This window comes from Helianthus annuus, chromosome 10, assembly GCF_002127325.2.
Source record: "Helianthus annuus cultivar XRQ/B chromosome 10, HanXRQr2.0-SUNRISE, whole genome shotgun sequence".
NCBI classification, from domain to species: domain Eukaryota; kingdom Viridiplantae; phylum Streptophyta; class Magnoliopsida; order Asterales; family Asteraceae; genus Helianthus; species Helianthus annuus.
In genome coordinates, this window is record NC_035442.2 from 17,079,346 (window position 1) to 17,086,764 (window position 7,419).

Sequence of the window (7,419 nt, forward strand, 5' to 3'; positions counted from 1 at the left end):
AGAAAACTGAAAGGAACATGTCAAAGCATACCTGTAAAATACACAAGAGAAAAAAAATAGCTGATCTAAAACTTTAAACTTCTGATCGTCAAGTCTGAGGAAGAAGAAACTGTAGAGTTTTTTCGCCGGAGAAGAAGAGGTGAGATTGTATTGGGATTGTTGAAAATAAGAAATTTATCTATTAACTTATAATTGTTTATTTATTTAACTTATAATAATCTTTAATATCGGGATTTAAAAACTATTTTTAATTATATAAGCAGTGGTTATTGTTGTGCAAAATTGCCCTGTTTTAATGTAAAAGGGGGTAAAGTATAAATTTTACAAAATTTAATTTCAACCAACCAGTATAAATGTAACATCTGTATTAACTCCATTTAATATACTTTTCATCTCCATTATTAAATATAAGCTTCAGAAAACATATTCGGAAGTTTTCTCAAAATAACTTTCTTATCAAAATCGACAAGGTTCTATTTCCCAATATAGATTACACGCTATAAAATCAAGTATTGTTTCTTTGAATTTATTGTTTGTATTATATATGTTAGATTAATCATTATTTGATGTTATGGGTATGTGTTTGTCACTGACGGCGTTTCATATTCTCTCTTGAAGCAAATAATAGTTGTTGTAATCCGGTGTATTTTTATTGATTAAGTACTGCATTAACTTAAATAAAGTCACTGATAGCATTCTCTGTCACAATTTGTGCATGCATCTTCGTGATGTTGTCTTCTACATTACGATTGATAAATCAACCATATAATTTTTGTTTGATGCTCATTTGCTTAATTGTTGTGAAAGATGATGATTTTCGTTTTGTGCTTTGTTTTTATAATACCTTAAGTGTGTGATTATACAAATAGTCCAGTTAATATTTGGTACTTTTGTTTTTTAAGTGCAGATTTATTTTAAGTGATGTTAGTGATGTCTATTTTATAATGTTGTTTGTCTATGACTTTTGTTGGATGTTGTTCATTTTTATAACTTGTAAGTTTAAATTGTTTATTGCAGATATGAATCTAACCAATCAAACACCATCCTTTTTACAATTCCTTAATGAAGATGATTTTATATTTTTGGTACGTTTTTTAACTTTCCTTCTACTATTAGGATTCTACGTTAATTTTTTATGTAAGATGTTTGTTAACTACTGTTGCAGAATATACCACTTAATTTTCAGACTCTGTTGTGGGGCAAGGAGGTCCCGTATGGGCGAATTGCAGAGTTACTTGATGGTGACAAATCATGGTTAGTACGAGTAAGGAAGAGACATGATCATTGTATATTTACGGATGGATGGACAAAGTTTGTTAGAGATTGTTGTTTGAAAACGAAAGATGTTGTATTGGTGAAAGCTATTGGACGTTTGTCATTCGTTGTCTCATGTTTTAAAGAAAAAGTCTACGAGAACTCTTACATTTCAGAAAATATTAGCCCTGAAGTTGGCATGACTGTAAGTAACGATATATTATTTTGTTACTTACTCTAAATATTTTATGCTAGCTCAACAGCTTGTTAACATCTGTTTGCCCTTTTAACGTCTGTTTCCTTATAATCTTAACATCTGTTGACTAACATTTTTAACTTCTGTTGACTAAGTCTTTTAATCTCGGTTGACTAACATCTGATATTTAAGATCTGTCCACGTTGCAACCTCTGCTGGACATAATGGATGACAGTTGTTACGAAACCTCTGTTGGATAGCAACAGAGGTATGTAATAGTTGATAGCCAAACAGTGGTTAGGTTATGTGTAAATACTGTAACTACTGTTGACTAACCCTGTTAAGTAATTCTCATTTTAACTTTTGTTGACTAATCCGTTGTAACTTCTGTTGCTCATTAGTTCATATCAAATTTGTAAGTGTGCGCTAAATATTCATTTGTTTCTTCTATAGCTAATTGCTGACAAATTTTGGAAACAATTCTATGGTAAAAATTACGAGTATGGGATGGCAACTATCTATGTTGGCGAAAGGTTTTGGAATGTGATGATGAAAGGATGGACTGATGGATGCAGATTTACTGATGGATGGTCAAAATTGATTGAAGAAGTTCCCATACCAGTTGAATCTTGGTTAAGTTTCACCATGATTGCATCTAAAACGTTTGAGCTTTCCGTTTTCCATTTCGAGTCTGGAACTGAGGTTTCCTTCAAGAAAGGTGATGTAGTTGTTTTGGATGATTCAGTTTATGGAGATGATGGGTTTGATTTATTGGTTGCGGTATAAAATTTTGATGATAAAATACATTGTTTGATAACATGACGGTGATAAGTAACTTTTATTGTATTATGCTAATAACTTTTGAAATCTCATTTTGTAGGCTAAACACAAACAGCTTCTGGATTCCGGGGAAGTTGCTTTGAATGATGTGGATACTGGAGCTTCGGTTGGTAATTCTAAGCAGCTTACGAGTTTTGAGGATATTATTAATGTATATATACACATGTAATATTTATATATTATTATGATTTAAAATATGGTTTCTTATATATGATCCTTCTTATAAATATAGTTTGCTGATGATGGGCTATTTGATTCAAAGATTGCGTGTCTGGTTGATGAGTCAGATGTCAAAAATGCTATAAATTTATAATTTTCTACGCATATATTTTATTGTATTATAAGTATAAGAAGGTTTTTTTAAATTTTGTTGTAGCTTGAAGATCATTCTGTAAAAATAGCTGATGATGTTAACGATCTTCAACTACAGTCTAAAGATTTTCCTGTTCGTGACATTTCTGCCTCTTCAAGTGTTGTATCTAATGTAAGTGTTTATTAGTTTTATACTGTCTATTTTATTATTGTCTCAATATATTGATATTCTTTTGTATGATTGAGTCTTAAACTTCAAAGCTGAGTTGAGAAGATAGTTTGTGTTGATAAAGAAAGTTATAAAATTTCAAGAATTTAGAGTTGTTATATTCTAAATTAATTTACTTAGGTGGAAAAGATGCGCAAACTTCGTGACAAGACAATTGTAGAGGATAATAAAGCTGTTGATAGACCGTGTAAAGTTCGAAAGGTTCATTTAGTATCATCCACTTCAGAATCAATCTTACACTTCACCACACATGCTGAAGACAGACTTGTAAGCTTTTGCAGTCGTTGCTTTGTTTCGTTATTTCAACAATTTCAGTTATATATTAATATTTTATAAAATTCACTATTCAATTTTTTGTTTTTTAGCAACTGCCATCGGATGTATCGTCTGCGTTGGATCTGCATACTGATAATCCTAAGCCTATCAAGATCCAGAATCTCAAATGTGAAGTCCAAGAACTGTTTACAACATCTCAAAAAACCAATACTGGATTCAACTATGATATTGTTGGATGGTCTTCTTATCTGAGATCTTGCAATATTGCTTTTGGTGATGAACTTTAGTTAGAGTTTCACAAGTCTACTCAATTGCTGAAGTTAAAAAAAGTTGTGCATATCGTGACAAAGATAAAGTCCTCTTAGTTTCATGTCATGATTGTTTGTGGTTGTACATTTGGTTTGTTGGTGGTACTAATTTTGCTTCTTAGACATGTTCTATATGTGTAGTTATGTCGATAAACAAGTTTCATTGTCAATGGGTGGGTGCTACTTTTTTTTGTGGATAGCACAATGGAAATACTCATATGTATCTTATATATTAACTAATGATGCATGTCTATAGTTGTCTTTTAGCTATAATAGATAACACGTTTTGGTACAATATCTATACACATACGTATATGTTCCATCAATATGTGTTATGCATGGTTTTCTAACACATGTTGTTAATAACATTATTCTCTTAATATCTGTTTACTAACCTTTGCAGTTTCTGTTGACTGACCTTTTTAACATGGGTTGACTAACATCTGATAGTTACTATCTAGCCATCTAGCAAGCTCTGTTGGAGATAATGGATGACAGTTCTTATTAAAGTCTATTGGAAAGCAACAAAAATTTTTAACAGTTAATAGACAACAGTGGTTTGCTATCAACATAATGGAATTGTTGTTGAATAAACCTATTGATCATTAATTTATATCAATTTTGTAAGTCTGCACTAATTATTTTTTTACTCTCTGTCAATATATGTTATGCATGGTTTTCTAAGAAACGACCCGTGTTTGCACACGGGTCTTACCGCTAGTACTATATAATAAAAGAAACCACTTTAGGGACACTTGTCATTATATTAGGTCATCTCTTATAGATAATTATTATTTTAGTTTATGCTTTTCTAATTAATTACAGATAACCTCCTACTAAATATTATTTAGTTTAATATCTTATATTATAGATAACCCTCCTACTAAATATTATTAGTTTAATTTCAGTGAGTTTTATATATTCATAAATCTTAAATATAAAACGACTTATTTCATTCTTCCATATTTAGACCATGCACACTTTACTTTGTTATTTCACCTTACTCCATATTTAGACCATATACTCTACTTTAATTCCATTCTTTATAGTCTATTCGGTTATCTTTATACTCAGTATTTCATCTCCACCTCCCCTTTTGTAGTGTTGTTTGTCACATTTGTAGCGTTGGTTATCAATCCATGATATGAAAACAAATTATGCTATCGATTGAAAGAACCGATGATGTGAACATCTATACTATACAATAAAAGAAACCAATATGTGACACGTGTAATTCATTGGAGGCATCTATTTTTGAGGTTTTCCGTCTTTCTTTTATATTTATTATTTAGTATATAAATTAGATTTTTTACTATTATTAGTATTTTTATTATTTATCAAATATATTGATTAATTAAATTTTATATTAATCCAAAAATATATTTATTTAATACACTATTAATCCAAAATTTTATTTATTTAATATACTATTAATCTAAAATTACATTTATTCAACTCGTATAATACATAGAGTTTTTGAAGATTTAACCTTTTAATTATTTGGTATATAAATTACAATACACAAGATTCTTAAAAATATAATTTTTTTATTATTTAATATATAGAATTACATTTATTCAACTCGTGTAATAAATAAGGTTTTTAAAGATATATTGTTTTATTATTTAGCATATAAAATTACATTTAATACACGGGGTTATAACCTAGTTAATACTATAAAGGAGCCAACCCGTTCGATGGAATGAGCAAATTCTATGGAAAACCATTTGGATGAATATTCAAAAAGGAATTAATCGGCGTAGATCTGTAATATTGCAAAGGATAAAAGGAAAATAAGATGAATAATCTAATAATTTAAGGGGGAAAATTAGTCGTTTAAAAATAGAAAATGAAGAGGCAATTAATTAATTGTTTTAGGAACTAAAAGATTGGCTTCAAGTTAGATCTAACTATCTAAGTGGGTCGTCAACTTAATTTTGCATATGGGATTTACTAAATCCAACATGTTGGGCTTAACTAATTCTTTGATTGGTTGGGCTTATACAAATAATTATGGAGTTTGAGCTGCTACTGGTCCAAAAAAGAACCCACCCATCACAAAAACTATAAAAAGAAACGCAGTAGACAATTTTAGAAAACAAATGGGAGTTTTAATTAATTAATTTGTAATAAACAAATGGGACATGTTTGAACATGTTTGTGTTGTGGACATAAATGATTGGCTAATCCTTGTCTACAACGATTAATTGACCTTTATATGATTGTCTAGCATTTGAAGAACGAATTTGTTTTTATTAAAGAGTTAAATCTCTATTGGTTCATGTGCTTTCTAAATATTGGGTATGTTTAATATGGATATTTTAGGAGCTTTTAGAAGCTTCTAGCTTTAAGTTTTTAAGAAAAAGCTTCTATTCAATAAAAAGACTTGTTTGGTTGAAGGAGCTTGAACCTTTTAGGTTAGGAGCTTGAAGCTTTTGGTTGAAAGCTCCTACTAGTAGCGTTTAGAAGTAGCTACAAGTTTTTTCGGAAAAAAAATGACTATTTTAACCTCTAAAAATAATGAACTTTTTAATGCACAAACCTTTTAAATTTTTTATTATGTCTATTTTGGTAATTTTATACATTTTATTAAAAGCTCCAGCTACTCTGCCAAACACCAAATATATCTAAAAAGAGACAACTACTAGCTACCAGCACCAGCTACCAGCTTCCAGCCACCAGCCACCAGCCACCAGCTACTTTTGCCAAACATACCCATTGTAGATTTGGTTATAGTGGTTCAATAATTACACATTTGGTCTCAGTGGTTATAATTTTTGTACTCGTGTGATCCTTATCACTAAACTCTGTTAAATTATCCAGTTAAGTTTGTATTAAATTAAAAAGTACCTTTACTTAATAAGGAAAACAATAAATAGAAAATAGTTTAATTAAAACAAATATCTTTGTGAGTCCCACCCCCACCTCTTCTTCTCCAAATCACCACCATCACTACCACCCACCTAAATATATATATATATATATATATATATATATATATATATATATATATATATGGTAGGGTTCCAGCGTGAACCTAATCCCATGCGTGAACTGCGTGAACTAATCTGGACCATTGATTTCCTTTTTAGTTGTTAAGGGCATGATTGTAATTATATAAAAATTAGATTTAAATCATTATTTTAGTAATTGAATTAAGTTACATCTTTCCTATTTTAAATTCATTATCCACATTAACTTTTATTTCATTTTTTTTAGATTTCACCACCAGAATTCGGATTATGATTTTTAAGATTCACGTAACCTTCATATTTCAACGGTATACACATGTGTACTTGGATATGAATTGAACAGTACACATGTGTACTCAGCATGGTACATATGTGTAATTAGCTACATAATACATACATATAAACAAAACCTGTAAAACTATTTTATATTAAGCAAATAACAAGTTCCATAATGTTTGCCAAACATAAAAAAAACATACAATTACAAGTTCCAGTTTTGTGAAAACAATAAACGCAACATAATCGGAAAAATAAAAAAGACATAGTCTTTTTAAAACTATTCGCCACGTTGTATGCTGAATCATCCTTATCGACCAAGCAAACAAACATAGGTGAATCATCCTTATCAACCTTCCATCTCCACTTTTCTCGTTTATGACGTCTCCTATAATAACACAAAAAAAACTCAGCAATTAGTACTTTGCATAATTCACAAGTGTACATCAACAACCTTACGCATTCAATACACAAAAAATTCTGAGATATCACAAAAACAGACGCAATACACATGTGTACATCGCGTTAAAATCAGAATACACATGTGTACATCGCATTAAAAACAGAGCAAAATCAGAATACACATGTGTACATCGTAGTAAAACCAGAGCAAAATCAAAATACACATGTGTGCATCGCATTAAAACCAGAGCAAGATCATAATGCACATGTGTACAACCATGAACAAGAGTATGTCTTGTATAAATCATTAGAAAATGACCATAAAATGTATCAGAGTTAAACCACAACAAAAAT

The 7,419-nt window shown here is 29.9% G+C and overlaps 1 long non-coding RNA gene across 1 annotated transcript; it reads left to right on the forward strand.

Annotated features, from left to right (window-relative positions):
- Positions 1-1,909: 1,909 nt before the first annotated feature.
- LOC110880798 lies at positions 1,910-3,615 on the forward strand. The gene is made up of 5 exons (XR_002559457.1): positions 1,910-2,168; positions 2,331-2,396; positions 2,667-2,774; positions 2,952-3,098; positions 3,197-3,615. It is a non-coding gene; the product is annotated as an uncharacterized LOC110880798 (long non-coding RNA).
- Positions 3,616-7,419: the final 3,804 nt, after the last annotated feature.